This window comes from Salmo trutta, unplaced genomic scaffold (assembly GCF_901001165.1).
Source record: "Salmo trutta unplaced genomic scaffold, fSalTru1.1, whole genome shotgun sequence".
In the NCBI taxonomy this organism is placed as follows: domain Eukaryota; kingdom Metazoa; phylum Chordata; class Actinopteri; order Salmoniformes; family Salmonidae; genus Salmo; species Salmo trutta.
In genome coordinates, this window is record NW_021823217.1 from 7147 (window position 1) to 26740 (window position 19594).

At 42.5% G+C, this 19594-nt stretch overlaps 1 pseudogene; it reads right to left on the reverse strand.

The window, feature by feature from the left end:
* Positions 1-801: 801 nt before the first annotated feature.
* Positions 802-19195, reverse strand: LOC115189749 (myosin heavy chain, fast skeletal muscle-like; annotated as a pseudogene).
* Between the last annotated feature and the right edge of the window lie 399 nt (positions 19196-19594).

Below are 19594 nucleotides of genomic sequence, written 5' to 3' on the forward strand. Positions count from 1 at the left end.
CAAAATTCAAATGCAAAAAATCTGTTTTGTTGTATCCTGAGAACTTTGTTCTGAGAATTTCTGCCCAATCACCAAAATGTTCTCTCTCAATTGCAACCATGGTTATGCTACCATCTTGCTTCTCCTATTTGTTTCTTATGGAAACATTTCAATTTGGGCGTGTTCATATAGGCCACTTCCCCTGAGTGTAAAGGGTTAAAACTATCATGTTGATGTTATGGATGACTATAATAGCTTAGTCTATTAATTCTATTGTCACGACTTCTACTGAAGTTGATGCCCCTCCTTGTTCGGGTGGTGTTCGGCGATCGACGTCGCCGGCCTTCTAGCCACCATTGATCAGTTTTTCATTTTCCATTGGTTTTGTCTGGTCTCTTTACACACCTGTTTCATATCCCAGTAATTATATGTTGTGTATTTAACCCTCTGCTTCCCCTCATTTCTCTGTCGGTGATTGTTTGTTTGTTATGTAGATGTTGTTCCTGGATCGGTGTGCGACGGGTTATTGTTTTACCCGGATTCTTTTTCTACGTTGGTTTTGGAAATAAATATTCCATTTTTAAACCACTCTGTTTTCTCCTGCGCCTGACTTCCCTGCCACCTACATACACGGACTATGACATCTATAGTTCAATTTCTTTATCCTCATCCCTCAGCTGGTTACCAAAAAAAGTGACCGCTTTGTTGGGGTGTCCGCTTTGATGTTGCTTGAATCCCAGATTGCTCCTTTAATTAAAGTACCGTATTTTTTATGGTATGAAAAGCTGTTTTCTGAGTAATAAGTCCACAGTCACAAGGAAGTGTATGTAGGCCTACATGTTTTTAATCAATGATCAACATTTCATCGTGAAAATCATATTTTATGAAACACAGGAAGTTGATAAGACTTTGGTCTTGTTATTCAGCAGCTTCTTTTCCCTGTAAGAAGAAAGACATAACAGAATAGATCAGTATTAATAATGAACATGATAAATATATCAACACTTGGAAATAACAGAATGGATCAAGTATTTAAGACTCAGTGCTCAGCTTGATTTTCGATTTTGAAGTACCAACTACATTTGGATTATTTAACCTGTCCTGAAATGTGTTTCTCAGAGATCCTCAACATTTGAGTGATTGTAAAAGGTCAGTATTGACCTCTGTGAAAAATGAATCATAGGTGGTGTTGTGGTCATGTTTGAACATCAGTCAGGTGTAGGTTTAGCAGCAGTTCTGTACCTTTCCGCTGTCGCGGCTCTTGGCTCTGAGCTTGTTGACCTGAGTCTCAGCGATGTCAGCACGCTCCTCGGCCTCCTCCAGCTCATTCTGAACCTTCCTGAACTTAGACATGTGCTGGTTGGATGCTTCCTCCTGGGTGAGGAAAAGAGAGGGAGAGCCTAACATCAGTATTGAAAGTTTGAAGCTTCAGGTAGCAATTTAACATATATTCTTTTAAGGAATTATGAGAGAGAAGGATGCTACATTAGAGAAAGTGAGTGATGGAACAGGGGATAAACTGCTGCTTCCAGGACCATGTGATCCAGGAGAGTCAGCACTACCACCAGACGAGCCCACGGCACAAAGCTAAATAATATTCAACACTCTCTACTTTAAATTGTTTACACATAGGAAGAGGAGTCACTGTGCATACATTTCTTCAGAAATTACTTGCACTATCAACTGAGTTAATGTTGATTGTTGTGCAGTAGCAACACTTAAGTAAACTGACTAGAAGTTTTGTAATGTCTACTAGGGAATGTTAGCTTTCAGAGGTTTTGACTAAGTCTGTGACTCACCGCTTCCTCAGCCTGTCTCTTGTAGGCCTTCACTTTCATCTGCAGCTTATCTACCAGGTCCTGAAGTCTGCCAACGTTCTTCTTATCCTCCTCAGTCTGTGGGAGAAGTTAAAAGAATCAATAGTCCATAGTTAACACACAAACCAGTGTGCTTTAGTGTGTGAAGAATGCACTTTTTCTTACCTGGTAAGTGAGCTCCTTGACTCTGCGCTCATACTTGCGGACTCCCTTGACCGCGTCTACACCTCTTCTCTGCTCGGCCTCCACCTCAGTCTCGAGCTCACGCACCTTTGTGGAAGAAATAACGTAGGCATTTATGTGAGGTGATGAAGTCAGATGTAACAAATCTTTGTAAAACAGAGGAATGTTCTTCTACTGGTCAAGAAGTGTTGTCTGCTCCTATGAACTTTTACGATTTTAATTAAAGGGGTCTATAATGAAAACAACTACTTTTCATGATGTAGGTGGGTTATTAAGAGAAAAATCCATTACACAATGCCCCTGTGTATTTTTATATGATGAAATACATTTCCAGCAATCTGTTTTTTCAATCTCACCCTACTGTTAACTCACCCTGGACTCCAGTTTCTGGAGCTGCTTCTTGCCTCCCTTCATGGCCAGATTCTCAGCCTCATCCAGGCGGTGCTGCAGGTCCTTGACTGTGACCTCCAGGTTCTTCTTCATCCTCTCCAGATGAGAGCTGGTGTCCTGCTCCTTCTTCAGCTCCTCAGCCATCATGGCCGCCTGGAATGGTAGTTAGTTTAATTTATGCACCAACTGACACCAATCATAATGTCCCTCTGAGATCATCTGACCTCCTTTTGAGATCTCTGTTTAACCAGCCCAGCTACCATTGGCCTTTGGGGACAAATCTAGTTGATGTAATTGAGTAGATCATAAGGACTCACATCAGTGATGGCTTTCTTGGCCTTCTCCTCTGCGTTCCTGCCTCCTGGACGATGTCGTCCACCTCTCCCTGCACCTGAACCAGGTCAGTCTCCAGCTTCTTCTTGGTGTTTGCAAGGCTGGTGTTCTGAAGGAGGAAACAAGGCTATTTGTTTGACTCTCAAGAGAACTTACAAGTCACAAGGCTGAAATTATGAAAATGTAAACGGTATGCTTGGTTGAGTTTCAATAGAAATGGCTTTTGACCCGTACCTGGGAGTGCAGCAGTCCGACACGCTCGCTGGCGTCCACCAGCTCAGTCTCAGCAACTTTGCGGCCTCTCTCTGTCTGCTCCAGAGCAACTCTCAGCTCCTCGATTTCAGCCACCATCAGACCGTTTCTGCGCTCCACCATGGCTGCCTGCTCCTTCATATCCTCTGCGGCACGGACGGCATCATCAAGGTGCAATTGGGCATCCTGGGGTTCACAATTACATAGTATCATTAGACTTGTGGAAGAAGGGGCGATAGGATTGGCAATAAGGTGGAACGGGGGATAACTAGTCAGTTGTACAACTGAATGTCTTCAACTGAAATGTGTCTTCTGCATTTAACCCAACCCCTCTGAATCAGAGAGGTGCGGGGGTCTACCTTAATCGCCATCCACGTCATCGGCGCTCAGGGAACAGTGGGTTAACTGCCTTGCTCAGGGGCAGAACGACAGATCCAGCAACCAGTTGGTTACTGGCCCAACGCTCTAACCACTAGGCTACTGCCACACCAGTGGGTAATAGGCATGTTCATTGGTAAACATGTCCCCAATATCCCTACAGTATATTAGTCCACTCTAATATCGCTACCTTCCTACAGTATATAGTCCACTCTAATATCCCTACCTTCCTACAGTATATAGTCCACTCAAATATCCCTACCTTCCTACAGTATATTAGTCCACTCTAATATCCCTACCTTCCTACAGTATATAGTCCACTCTAATATCCCTACCTTCCTACAGTATATAGTCCACTCTAATATCCCTACCTTCCTACAGTATATAGTCCACTCTAATATCCCTACCTTCCTACAGTATATTAGTCCACTCTAATATCCCTACCTTCCTACAGTATATTAGTCCACTCGAGTACATTCCACTGTTCTATTCTTTTCTACTGATTCACAAAACAAATCCCTTCCCATGTTCAGGTTCTTGAGCCTGATGTCCCAGTCCCTTTACCTTGAGCTGTCCCTGGACGTTCCTCAGCTGTTTCTGGGCCTCAGCGGCCTGCCTGTTGGCATGGCTCAGCTGGATCTCCATCTCATTCAGGTCGCCCTCCATCTTCTTCTTCACCCTCAGGGCATCATTCCTGCTCCTGACCTCAGAGTCCAGGGTGCTCTGCATGGAGTCAACCACCCTCTGGCTGTTCCTCTTGATCTGCTCCATCTCCTCGTCCTTCTCAGCGATCTTCCTGTCCACCTCACCCTTGATCTGGTTCAGCTCCAGCTGCACACGCAGAATCTTGGATTCCTCGTGCTCCAGTGTGCCCTGGACAAAGAGAAGCAGTCAGACGAATCAACCCTTCACTAAGCTCCGCCCCCCCTTGGTTACTCTTGCAACCTCGGACAACATTTTCCTGGGAAGCCCAATTCCCCATTCAGACCACTGGATGGGGAATTACAATCATCTCAAACTGTGTTTTTATATATACAATGAAATTTAACACTACCCCTCAGGTATGTTGTGTTGGACTGTCATTACAGCTGCTTCAAAGGGAATCCTGGTAAAATTATTTCTGTAGTGTGGCTAGCCACTGAATGGCACTGAATTCCTGAAGTTTAACGTAGATGGGAGATGTATTCATAACATGACTAACTGAGCTAGCCAATGTACTTGATCATATATGTTGAGAAAACAAGTTATATTGCTAGCTAGCAACGTTTGGTGGTCTATGAGAGAGAGTTAGAAAACAATGTAACAAAAGTATAATATCGGAATAAAAAAATACTCCACCAACAGGCTCTGCCTTTCAGGAATCACATTAGAAAGTACTCCTGCTGAACTGTTCAATTATTCAACTTTATTTTAAGAAAACTCTCTGTTTCTGTTTTTTTCTACTGGTTTTCATGTGTTTGAAACAAGAACTTGTCCAATGTGTCCGACTCGATGACAGTTGCTATTCATTGGAGAACTGCGATTGGTTGTCCACAAATGTTAGAGTGGAGCTTAGCGAAGGGTCAGTACATTTGGATGTGCAAAACACAAGGAATTGCGTATATATGACTACAATAAACACCGATAAAGGGAGCATAAGATTGTAGTTGGTATTGGCTAGTGTAACACTGCTTTTCCTATCAAAACAGCTGTAGTTTGTACCTCAGCCTCCTCCAGAGCGGTCTGGATCTCAGACTTCTCTGTCTCCACGGTCTTCTTGGCCTTCTCCAGCTCATGGATGCTCTTGCCAGTCTCTCCGATCTGCTCAGTCAGGTCAGATATCTCCTCTGCACACACAAACACAGAAGCTGTTTAGACTTGGGAGATTTCCACAGTGGATATCACCAATGCACTGAAGTTTATATTGAATCATAATAACAGTTCATTAATGAACAGCACTTCATACTGTCTTGCTAATCTAATTGCCCTCCACATCATTGGTTTGTTGAAAGGAATACCAATTACAAGTTCCAAAAAATATATTTTAAACTTCACATGAACATTCTGAGACTGTTAAACATTTATTTTGATATAATGTTAATGATTACAGTTGGTTCCATTTTCAAACACTGGTCAAACATCAGGCAAAAATAACTGCTGGCAAATGCTCACGTTGCAGGTTCTTGTTCTCTCTCTTCAGAGTCTCCAGATGATCCAGAGCCTCCTCGTAGGAGTTCTTCATCTTGAAGAGTTCAGTGCTCATTGAGCGAGCCTCCTTCTGAGCTCCTTCCAGCTCAGCCTGGCCCTCCTCATACTTCTGCTTCCACTCTGCCAGAACCTGGGGAAATCCATGGGATTTTCATTACAACTCATTGAGAGAGAGTTTTGAATCAGAAATATGCTACAATTATACTACATCTGATCAAATAGCAGACAGGAAATATCACCCTAGAGTGAGGTTTATAAATGTTCACCTTGTCAAAGTTCCTCTGCTTCTTGTCAAGGTTGGCGGCCATGGCGTTGGCTCTCTCAACGTCAATCATGAGGTCCTCCACCTCTCCCTGCAGTCTCTGCTTGGTCTTCTCCAGGGAGGCACACTTTGAGTTGGTCGCCTCAATGGTCTCCTCAGCCTCCTGCAGACGCTGGGCCAGCTTCTTCCTGTTGAAAATCAGAGGGTAGTGATATGGTGCATCATTTGTTGTGAAACAAATGTTGCACTACATATTGAAGTAACATTTTCTCAGATCCCACTACCACCCTCACCATCCACACCGTTAATTAAAGATTTTGCTATTGCGTGCAACTCACTTGGCCTCCTCCAGCTCCTCTGTGCGTTGGATGGCATCAGTTTCATACTTAGTCCTCCACTGAGCCACCTCACTGTTGGCCTTGGACATGCCGCGTTGCAGCTCTGCCTTGGCCTCCTGCTCCTCTTCAAACTGCTCTCTCAGGAGGTCACAGTCATGGCGGGCAGACTGGACACCATGGGCCAGTGCATTTTTAGCCTGTGAGAGAGAAAGAAAGACAAAGAGAGATTAGAGAGGGAAAGAAGTCTCTGAGTGTGGCGTAGAAACAGTCTATGTGTAGATAAAGCTCTAAACTGTGGTAGGTGGTTTCCATTTTGGGTCCCTTACCTTGACCTCTTCCTCAATCTGTCTCTTCAGCTCCTCCACCTGCTGGGTGAAGGCCTGTTTGCCTCTGGTCAGCTGAGACACCAGGGCTTCCTTCTCCTCCAGCTGGCGGCCAAACTCACCTGCAGGAATAGAGGGACATCTTGTTATGGGGACTCTGTTCTCTAAGATTGACATTATATTTTGAGGTATCATAGGGCGGAAACTATATAGACTGAATTTACAGCCCTCGACACATGTTACTGTGTACTACTGAGGTGAACTATAGTGGTTTGTTGTTCATTGTTGATGGTACCATTTTCTGTCAAGAGTCTGGCCCTCTGTCCGCTGATGTCGTTGACCTGGCGAGCATTCTCATCATTCTTAGTCTTGATCTCACTCAGCTGGTCCTCAAGAGTACGGCACATCTTCTCCAGATTGCCCTGTTAGTGAAACATATGGGACTGTCAACTTCAGTTTATTGAATGGTAATGTAGTTGACCCTCCTCATCACTGCTTGACCAAAACATCACTACTCACCTTAGCCTTGGCGACAGCCTCCATGTTGCTGGAGAGGTCATCAATCTCCATCTTGTACTCACTCTTCTCCTTCTCCAGCTTCTGTTTGACGCGCTGCAGGTTGTCGATCTGCTCCCCGAGCTCAGCCACACTGTCGGCCTGCTTCTTGCGCAGAGCAGCGGCTGTGGCCTCATGCTGCAGGGTGGACTCTTCAAGATCACGACGCAGCTTCTGGAACTCAGCCTCGCGCTTCTTGTTCATCTCAATCTGAGCAGCAGTGGCGCCTCCGGCCTCCTCCAGTCTCTCGCTGATCTCCTCAAGTTCCCTGGAGAGATCGGCCCTCTGCTTCTCAACCTTAGCCCTGGCAGCACGCTCAGCCTCAATTTCCTCCTCCAGCTCCTCAATACGGGCCTAGAACAGCGGGTAGGAGCAGGGGGAATGAACACTACAATACAGTTGAAACAATTGAACCTCACTACATAATAATAGTATGTACTGTATATTTAGTATAAATGTGTTAATACTTTGCCAGTTACACTAACATATTTACTATATTCATTAGACAGTGTCCCATTAGACAGTGTTCCCATTAGACAGTGTCCCATTAGACAGTGTCCCATTAGACAGTGTCCCATTAGACAGTGTCCCATTAGACAGTGTCCCATGCAGGAACCAAACTAACAACGGTAAGAAGCAACATCTTTACATAGAAAGAAGCACCAGCAAGAAGAACCATCTTCCATCTTACTGAGCCATTGGAATCCACCAGGAAGAATATGTGCTACCAGAAGAATGTGTCAGTTATTTTCCTGTACTGGAGCTTAGATCCTGTACTGTACCTGCAGTTCCTTGATCTTCTTCTGCAGCTGAGCTCCCAGAGACTGCTCATCCTCTATCTTGCTGAGGAGCTGGGTGGTCTCAAACTCCTTCCTAACAAACACAAACACGTTGATTGCAAAGTTAGTTTTGGTTAGACAGTGTAAAGGGAGCCTATATTACCATTCAATTTGCTTGTAAGAATCACATACAGTCTAATTCATAATTACAAGAATGAGCCAAGAAAACCATTATGTTGATCAAGATGGCAGGAAATACTGTAGTAATTTATTTGTGCTTACTTCTTGATTTTCTCATCAGACTGCTGCTTGTCATTCTCCAGGTCCATTATGGACTCCTGGGCCAGTTTCAGATCTCCTTCCAGCTTTCTCTTGGCTCTCTCAAGGTCCATACGGAGCTTCTTCTCTTGCTCCAGAGAACCCTCAAGCTACAAGATAAAAACACACATATATTGGTCAAATCTAAACAACTGTAGATAATATCATCTTACATTCTATCATGTCCAAAATGTCAACTCCACTCACGTCATCCACTTGCTGTTCCAGCTTGGTCTTGGCCTTGGTCAGAGTGTTGACTTTGTCCTCCTCTGCCTGCAGGTCGTCCAGTGTCTGCTGGTGGGCCTCTTGGAGGGCTTTCTTCTCCTTGGTCAGCTTGGCAACACTCTCATCCATAGACGCCATCTCCTCTGTCAGGTTTTTAACCTGAAAACGGCCCCAACAAATTTGTTTCTGGTCACTTCACCATGAATGGGAGAATTAGTTTAATTTATAATAGAAATTTGCCAACAAGTTCTGTATTATAGATTCAACACTAGATGGCACTGTACTCCATGCCAGTGTACTGAATGGAAATCATAAACGAGTTGGTACCAGAACATGCAATGAATGTGGGGAGTACACCACAACTGAAATTCCACTATTTTGTGCCTTAATTTTCTTCCTGCAGCCACAAAAGCCTTGAATTACATTTATGTTGAGCCATGTTTTGAGTGATTATTCTTTGGATTATTGTTTGGTTAGACTGTCTACCAGACCTTGTTTTCAGTGGCGTGCTTCTCCTTCTCCACTTTGGCCAGGGTGAGCTCCAGGTCATCAATGTCCTTCTTCAGCTCAGAGCACTCATCCTCCAGCTTCCTCTTTTTGGCAGTCAACTCAGCATTCATCTCCTCCTCATCCTCCAGCCTCTCAGTCGTCTCTTTGAGTTTGGCCTCCAGCTGGATCTTGCTCTTGATGAGCCCCTCACACCTTTCCTCAGCATCGTTCAGATTCTCTGAATCCTGGTTTCAGAACAGGAGAAAAAATCTGTAGCCTCACTTTGTGCATCAATATATAGACTTGATTTAGTCAAACATTTCAGAGCGAATCAATTTAAATGCATGAAATATAAATATATACCATGGGCACTTTCTTGAGGTAGCCACAGTGTGCGTGTGTTCGTATGTGCAGATGTGTGTGTGCTATTGTGTATGTGTACTTGTGTGTCTAAATGTGCTCTGATGAGGCCTGTTGCTCACTCACAGATGCGACTTGTAGCGCCAGGTCATTCTTCTCCTGCACCATGGCCACCATCTTCTCCTCCAACTCCTTCTTCTTGGCCAGAGCCTTGGCCAGGTCCGACGTCATCTTCTCATAGTTCTCTTCATGTTGGCCAGCTCCTTCTCAGTCTCAGCGCTCTGCAGCAGGGGCTTGATCTTGAAGTACAACTTCATCCATGGCCAGGTTTTCACATTCATGAATGAACGGATGTTGTACTGGATGGCGAAGATGGAATCTCTGGTCCACAGAAAGGATAGAGTGACATGGTGAGTGACATGGTGAGTGACATGGTGAGTGACATGGTGAGTGACATGCTTAAAGATCTCCTCCAGTGTTTTCTTTTTACTTTTCCAGTGGAAAACGATATCCAAGTATAAATACAGTAAAGTACACACACTAAAGGGTAAAAATATATGTTTTGAAGAAAATTGTTATTTTTGTTTATACAACTGCAAACTTCAAGGAGTAGGGCATTCCCATTATTCCTTAACAGTAAAAGTAAAAAATAAAATCACTGGATGACGTCTTTAAAGCTACATTCTGCGATTCGAAGAATAACAAAACGGGGACCCCACCACTTTTTGAATACAGCTGAGGAATGGGGCTAGGGAAATGTAATCCCTCTTAAACTTATATACAGCGCTCTAGATGAAAGAACTGCCAGGTAATGTTAAGATCATGAGGCATTTCATATTATTCCAGAATGAATGGGTAAATATTACTTATTTAAATAACAATTGAACCGCATGCTAAATCCCAAACTGCTTCTTTAATAGAATATTATAACATGTACTTTCTCATCCTGAACAACTCACTGCATATTCACGATGTAATCATCATACATTACATACAGGTGGTTGAGAGAATTGTTTCCCAAGATGTCTACTCTTCCTCACCTCCTCTCCATCATCTTGGTGAACTCTCTCCTCATGAGGAATCCACGGCTGAGAGCCTGGACCATGCCGACCAGAGAGGCCAGCTTCTCATCTCTCATCTCCTCCAGGACACCCAGCAGACCGGCTTTGAAGAACACCTGACACAGGTTGACATGGTCAATTATGGAACCAGTCAGGTGGTAACAGATAGAAAGGGTGAATCAAAAGAGAGGAACCAAACCACTAGATTGATTTGAACAACATAAACATTGTAATCCTTACAAACAAACCATGGGATAGGTTGTTTATGAGTTGTAAGTTATTGTGTAGTTGTAGATTAATAATGTACACTGACATAGATAACTGCAGACATACCATTCTGACACAAGATAATTCATTGAGTACAATATTTTTTTAAACATTTTTAAGAAATAAAAAAAAGGTGGATAGATCAACTGGAGAGACGTTTGAATGGTTAGAGTTTACATTATCATTGAAGTTGTGTTTTATTGTTAGCTTTTGCTGGGGGTATTTGACTGACCTTGGTGTGTCCAAACTTGTAGTCCTCGTGATTCACATCAATGGACCCAAGCAGCTTCTCAGAAGCCTTCTTGTTGTCCATGAACTGGCCCTCAGGGATGACACTGGCATTCAGTACTTTGTACCTGAATCAGGAGAAATGTCAAGTTGTAATAGGTTGGTTATATTACGTAAAATAATAAGGCTATTCTGATGTTGGGATAACCCTTAGAGAAGATATTTCTGTGTGTGTGTGTGTGTGTGTGTGTGTGTGTGTGTGTGTGTGTGTGTGTGTGTACCTCTGCTTGAAGTCAGCATAGATGATTCTGCTGGGGAAGCCCTTTCTGCAGATCCTGATACCCTCCAGAACACCATTACACCTGAGCTGGTGGATAACCAGGAAGTTCTCCATCAGACCTGGAAACAAAAACCAAGTCTCTTTAAATACTCATAAACAAGTTAAAGATTGGTTTGTTAATGTTACTGATACGGTACTGACAAGATGTCATATTTAACTCAACATGTATTGTACCTGGAGTCTTTGACTCGTTGGGGATCAGGCAGCGTACAAAGTGAGGATGAGTGCTCCTCAAGTTGGTCATCAGCTTATGTAAGTTCTCCTGTAAGAGGGTTACAAACCATGTTCTCAGAAATGATTTCTGATAATCAGTACACCCTTTTGAAGGACTGAATATCCACATTTTAAAGCTCACCCTGAACTGGGAGGACACAGTCTGCATGGAACCACCCTTCTTCTTGCCTCCTTTCTTGGTTGTATCTGTTGTAATGGAGAAAAGTTCAATATAAAGGAGAGAATCTCAGGTTAACTTCACACGTATCTTAATGCAAATGCTGCCAATGTGATTGTGTAAAATAACATCTATTGTATGAGGAAATATTATTTTTTTCACCTTTATTTAACCCAGTAAATCACCCTTAGAAATTGTGATACATTTAAAGCCGCAATCAGCAGTTGAAACAATAACAAAGCATTCTCTCTGCCCCTGTTTCAATAAAAAACGGAGAGATGGGGCTGGAGGAAACTAACCACTCCAATTTATAGACAGGGCTATGTATTCAAGGACCTGAACATTCATGATATCAAATGATAGTTTAAAACCATGTTTTGAGGCTGTAAAGTGCATATTCCCTTTACTTTGCTTACAAAAATACGAGTAAAAGCTTCTATTTCGGCTTCAAATGGGGTACAACGGCTGATGTTCTTGAAGAAAGTTATTTCCTTCTAGAATGAATGGGTACATATCTTTATAAGTCCACAAATGGATGTTGCAACTGCAGACTGACCCTTTAAAGAAAATGTGTGACTGAGTTGTAACTAGTTCTTCATGAAATCTTTTGATGTGCTGCTAGTCTTACCCTCAGGTGGGGCAGCGACATACAGGGTAGCCATCAGTTGACTGAGGACTTCCCGTACAGCTGAAGAACTGAGTCGTTCAGAGGGTCCTTGTTCTTCTCCAGCCAGCCAGTGATGTTGTAGTCCACAGTGCCGGCGTAGTGAACCAGGGAGAAGTGGGCCTCTGCCTTGCCTTTGGCAGGCTTGGGCTTCTCAAACGCTTTGGTTTTGCCAAGATGCTGGGCGTACAGCTTATCCTTGAAAGTTGTGTCTGAAGACTTGGGGAACATGCACTCCTCTTCAAGGATGGAGAAGATGCCCAATGGCTTTACGAAAAGAGATGTACATCAAATTAGTGATATTTACATTTAGGATCACATGTATTCTTTTAGCAAACATGCTATTATCAGAGTATCTTCATTTAGGGGGCCCATAATAGCAAAACATTTTGAGTTCTCAACAGTCAGATACATTGTACCATGTGATAATATCTCACACCACTCCATTTGAGCTTTTGCTGTTGAGGTCCATTATAATCCTGACAGACAGCTTACCTTCTCAATAAGCTCAATGCAGGCAGCCAAGTCCATGCCGAAGTCAATGAAGGCCCAGACAATTCCCTCCTTCTTGTACTCCTCTTGTTCCAGGACGAACATGGTGTGGTTGAAAAAACTGTTGCAGTTTCTCATTGGTGAAGTTGATGCACAGCTGCTCCATGCTGTTGTACTGTTGATGGAATTTCAGAAGGGATCATTTTATCATCATACAAGGCTGTAATCCCTCTCAATCACAACTAATTGTCTTGTTCTGGTCTCAGACTCACATCAAAGATCTCAAACCCGGCAATGTCGAGCACACCGATATAGAACTGCCTTGGATTCTTGGTGTCCAACATCTCGTTGATACGGATGACCATCCACAAGAACATCCTCTCATAGATGGACTTGGCCAGAGCTGAGACTGAGTTATTAACCTGCAATGAAATTACCTCAAATGAATACATGAGATATTGACCATGTCTAGTGATAAGGTGAAAAGAGCTTGGGGAAAACAACATCATATTCAAAACAAGCAATGCACTCATCAACCACCAAAGATTTATGGTGCTCAGGAAATGGTTAGAAGCTGTGTTTGGTCGCCTTACCTGAGGCACAGTCTGTCCCTTGGTCACATACTCGTTGCCGACCTTCACTCTGGGGTAGCACAGAGCCTTCAGCATCTCAGCTGAGTTCAGGCCAGCAGGTAGCCGGATTTTATCAGCCACTGGAGAGAGAACCAACATCAACAGACTCCTGAAACACAATATCACTTGATTCTGATGTCACACTGAAAAAAGGGTTCGGCCAAGTTTTTTGGGGTTAGGTTTTTGATTTGAATCCACATCCATAGTTTTAAGGTTGAAATTTGGTTCTCCATAAATGATCTCCTGCCGGACTTTGATGAGGCTCTGTCTGTCTTACATTTTGTATTTCTATGTTTGGGACTGGTTATAATGCTTTACATATTGTATTCCTATGAGTGGGACTGGGAATGGTTATAATGCTCTACATATTGCATATCTATGAGTAGGACTGGGAATGGGACTAATGCTCTACATATTGTATATCTATGAGTGGGACTGGAATGGTTATATGCTCTACATATTGTATATCTATGAGTGGGACTGGGAATGTTATAATGCTCTACATATTGTATATCTATGTTTGGGACTCACCCTCTGTGCCGTCTGGCTCAGCCTGCTCCTCACGCTGCTTCTGCTGAATTTCAGGTTGCCATGGTGCAGTACAGCTCCTGTCACGTTGTAGATGCTATTTTCTCATCATTAGTGAAGCCCAGGATTGTAATGGCATCCTGGCATTAGACAGGAAGTTACAACAGTGATGACCTGAACGGTAGTTTTCTCACATACATTATACTACAGTTCTGTGCTCTCAGCAGAACAAAGGGATGGATACATTTGACTGGCTTCCCAGATCCACATGATTACACTTGACCAACACTGGTAGATGACAGCACAAAATAATTTTAGACTAGAGATTGACACGGGAACAGGACTCCCGCGGGTTTTTTTGCGGGTCCTGCGGGATTCTGGCAGGAATGGGAGTGAAGTTCTAGAATCAAGTTCGGATAGGCTCAACAGTCCACAGGAGCTGGCAGTACATGTATAGTTATAAACATCGTTTTTTGGGTGGAAATATGTAATGTGTGGAGTATTTCATTAAAAAAAAACTTTCAAAAAAACGAAATACATTGTAATTTCCTCCTCCCCTTCTGTCGGCTCCCCCCTCGCGCCTCACTCCAGTTGTAGCCGGTCACAACGCTACCTCAGATGCCAACCTACGTTAGTAGGCTAAACGACGAAGCCTTCAGTAGAGGAATTGCAACATCTTGTTGCAGCCAAGGACCCATCACTAACAGTAACATTAGAGCCAAGGAAAGAGAGATGTTTTAGTTACATTTGATGGGCTTGTCTCTGACAATGACGGAACCTACTACATGGCTTGCTAAAAAAAAATGCTGCTGGTGAATTCAAATATGCTACCAACAAGAGAGCAGGACAAGCGGCCTGATGCCGCATAGCTGCTCTCCTACCCAATAACTTTATCGTCAAGCCGGATTGTTCGTGTGTTTAACTAAACCCATGTCGTATGAGGTGAAGAGTGAAATAAAAATCTATTGACTTATGCAGTAATGCCCGCTCAGGTTTATCTTTTATGTTATTGTTGTAAATGTTATTGTGTTGTAAATGTTGATATGCTGCAGTGCTCAGCTGTACTGTGATCTGTCCTCATCCTCCCAGCTTTAATTCATCTACATTTAGGTCGTTTAGAATATGTTCTTATATCCAGGGCGATTTAGGACTTCAGTCAGTGGCGTTTAACTAAGATAGGTAAGACAACCACATATCACAGTCGCGTTATTGCATTACTGAAATTATTTAGCATACTTCCTAAACAAACACAATAGCCTACATACTTTATTTCTGTGCGCACAAAAACTGAGCACTGGACAGGGTCAACACTGATTTTTTTTATCCGGAAGGGACAGGAAAGTTCAAGGGTTGTAGAACTGTTGTTGGATCAGGGACAGTACAGGAAAAACATTGACAGACAAGATGGGAAAGGAATGAATTTCACTCCCGTGTCAAAACTCTATTTTACCCAGTTCCACAGGGACTTAGTGACACTCTCTTGTGGATGGTCTTACATGTACAGTACGTGCTCTCAAGGTTGAAGTGTTGAAGGATTGAAGAGTTCCTTGAGGCACATGCCTAACTATCACAAGGCATTGAGAATCAAACAAAACAAATACATGATAATTCCCTGCTGCCACCAAGTTGGGATTGCGCAGTGCATTCAGTGTGTATGGTGGTCCTACCAATTACATATATAAAATATCATTAACCCTTTGTTTGACTCACATCTGTGGCATCCAGCTCTTCCTTGTCGTTGATGCTGGCCACAGTGATCTGTCCCTGGCCTGCACATGGGGAAGTCGTAGGGGTTGGTGGTGATGAGTGACATTTCTATGGACAACAGACAATGTCTTGTCAGTTAAATCTCTTAGATTTGTGCTGTCCTACCTTTACAGTATCTCTCTCTCCTTTACCCAATTGGTGTGCTCTCAAGGATGTAGTATACAATAAATAGCATCAACTGAGACTCGTGGACTAGTGCATCACAGTCCATTTCTGGATACATCTTTCCCAAAGACCTGACCCATGTCTAGATGCCTTGTTACCATGGATGTACTCATTGTAATAGTATTTCTAATGGAGGGAGGAAACATTCCCCCTGAACCTTTACTTTGCCTTACCAAACCTCAGGTTTGTGATTGGTCATCATCTGGAAGAAGATGTGGTAGCCTCTCTCATCGGGAAGCTGGAAGGACACTCTGGACTTCTCTAGCAGGTGAGAGAGAAGAGAGAGATATTGACAGAGAGAAGAGAGAGAGAGACAGAAAGAACATGAGATAAATATTATCTCCCCAAAAACATCTGTGTGACTTTAGTAAAGAATTGAGAAACAATGAAAATCAACTCACAGGTCTCAAATGTCAGGCTTTAGCCAGTTTGCTACCTTGGAGTGACTCCTGATGAATTACCCTAAAGAAGAGCATGGGGGTTCGAAAGAGGTTCACTAATACATCTAACATTTTATTTTAATAGACCCCTTTAGATGTTAGTTTGTTGGATATCTATTGATATAACAAAAGGGAAATACTGAAGTACATTTGTCCAATATAAGGTAACTTTCCCAGTATGCCCTTCATACTTACAAAGCGAGACGAGTTGTGTTCACTCACTGTCTTGGCATTACCGTAAGCTCCAGCAGAGGGTTAGCAGAAATGATCTGATCCTCAAGAGACCCCTGATTGAGACAAACACAAGTTGCTAAGAAAACTGGTAAAGTGGTAAAGTTAGTTATTCTCGATGCTTGGTCACAGCCACCAAACTGAAATGTGTTATAAATGGCACTCAGAGAGCTGAATCTACCCTGCATTTTGGTAGGGTCTATTCTTTCTTGACCACCAGACACTGCAATGGTGGCAAAGTACTGGATGACACGCTTGGTGTTGACAGTCTTTCCTGCACCGGATTCTCCATGGTTAATATGACAGAGAAAGAGGGGTTTTGGTTAACATGTTTGAATGTTAGATTGACTTTCATAAGAAATATCCACTGAAAATACAATGTTTGACCTGTTTTCTTTCATAAGTAACTCATTAACAAATAGCCAAATCATCGACTCATTCTTATGCATAGCCTAACCTATTCATAATGTCATGTATTTTCATCACTCCCAAGTGACACACATATTACAGTAGAAACATTTTATCAAGTGAGATTTTAGTAAACAACTTACGTAATCAGGACGGACTGGTTCTCCTGGTCTGTAACAAAACAACATATTGATTATCATACTCAAGCAACATTATGGGGACATCATTGAATTCATAGCATCATCATGGATTTCATTTTGGAACATTTTCCATTTAAGGCCAGGGTGAAATCAGATTTACCAGCAAACTGTTATAACATAGACTAGAAAACAGCAGATACATCTCTAAAGCATATTTTAACTTCCATCCATCCATCCACCCACCCATCCATCATCCACCCACCCATCCATCCACCACCCACCCACCCACCCACCCACCCCACCCACCCACTCCATCCATCCATCCATCCATCCACTACATCCATCCATCCATCCATCCATCCATCCATCCATCATCCATCCATCCATCCATCCATCCATCCACTCATCCATCATCCACCCACCCACCCACCCATCCATCCATCATCCACCCCATCCATCCATCCACCCACCCATCCATCCATCCACCCACCCATCCATCCACCCATCCATCCATCCATCCATCCACCCATTAGAGCTCATACCAATCTGCATGAACTGAAAGGCGTTGTCAGAGACGGAGAAGATATGGGGGTGGAGCCTCCATCCTCTTCTTCCCTCTGTAGGCGTTAACAACCTCCATGTCGTACACAGGAAGCCACTTGTAGGGGTTCACCGTGGCACAGAACAGCCCAGAGTAGGTCTGGATGAAAGAGAATAAATTAAATTAGACATTAAATTACATTAGACAAATCAGATTGACGTTTACCAGGATTTATGTGAGGATGTGGGTGTTGTACTATGGTATAGTAATGTAGGTCTACTGTATTGGTAGTTTTGGTTCCTACCATTACTTTATGTGTAGTACTGTATGTGGTGTATTTCATGTTCATGTACGTGTGTATGTTTATACAGTTAATCTTACATAGATCATCCATGCTGCATAACGCTCTTTGAGGTTATACAACACAGAGGCTTCATTCAGGTAGGTCATCATGGCCATGTCCTCAATCTTATCGTACTTAGGGGGGTTCATCTCATAGACATCTGCTTCTTTGAACTCTTTTCCTTCCTGAAACAGTCAGAAATCTAGATTATACACAGATCAAACTGGGCAGGACTGAATGCTTTTAAATACAAATATTAAAATAAAACTGCATACCCCATCTAATCCAACTACTTTGTTATCACCACTGACACACATGGTGATTCTTAACTAGTCAGTATAGAAAATTCAATGGCAATTTGAAATAGCAGCGATTAAAAGGATGTTTTTGAAGGTTATATTCTGCTTACAAAAAACTAAGAAATGCTTATTTATCAATCTTTTTTTACTTATTTAATTTTGACAATTGGCATGATAAAAATGAAAAAGGTGCAGTCTTCAATTCCTTTCAAATCAGACTTACCTCCTTAGTGCCGTTAGGATTCGTGACTGTCACAGTACACTTTCCATTGGCCCTGGCAGTAACCAAACCCTTAAGGTAAAGCTCCTTGGTGTCTGCGACATAGCACGCGTTCTTTGAATCAAAGGGGTGCAGTTTGTGCCTCCATCCTCTCCTTCTCAGGCTTACCGGAGGTATATGGCAGCCTTGCCGTAGATTTGCATCTCCGCGTCCGTACTCATGGTGACGGATCACTAGGAAAAGAGATGTGAAACAAGAAACTTGATTGACTTTGTGGTGCTTCTTCCACAGTCAACAGAGTTGTGAGTGGTTTTCTCTCACAGAACATTTGTCACTTTTCTTATAAATACTCAAACTATGTCTCACCTTATTTTTCCCCTTCTACAGATGAATTTGTACTTCTTGGAGAACCCTGGGAAACATTAGGGTGTGTGAATAAGTCTAAAGCATTATCATTTTAGCCCTCGGAGGGCCAGAAAACATCATTCAACTCAATCATGACAGCCTTGTCCAATTAAACTACAGGTGCAAACTGGTAACTTTCATTTTCCTCGTGGCAACTGACTGTACTACACATTCTGACAAGAATTCAAATAAATACCCCTGAAAACCCAGTTACATTATAGACCAACCCCTCAATTTACAAACAACAGGAGCACCACTTTTGACCGTAAATGAAAAGTAACAGATTTGAATAGAAAACACATTTAAACTTAAACACAATAAATAAATAAAACATTTTAAATTAATGCCACTTGATTGCATGTTTAAAATCTAACAAAACACATGTAAGATTCGGAGCACACAAAATATTGGCAAATGTAAACATGTGAAGAGGTGGAGAGAGTCTTACCACAGAGGAAGAAGGTTGTCTGACTTATGGATGCTGGGGTCTCTGCCTGCTTATATCTGGTTGAAACTGTCAACCAAGCAAAAGTTAATTATGGACCACTCTGGTAAAGGAAATGGATTGGATGAGAGACCTCTGTATTTCTCTGTCTCACTAGCGCCACCAACTTGCAGGAGAACCACACTCCCATTAAATTACTTTTAATTGAAATATTTGTTTCTGAATTGATTTTCACTGAATTTACGTAAATTAGATCAAATCAATGTTACTTGTCACATTTGCCGAATACAACAGGTGTAGTGAAATGCTACTTACAAGCCCTTAACCAACAATTCAGTTTTAAGAAAAAAAATTGTAAAGTAAAAAATAGATAAGAATTAAATAATAATAATTATGACAATATCAATATGACAATAAAT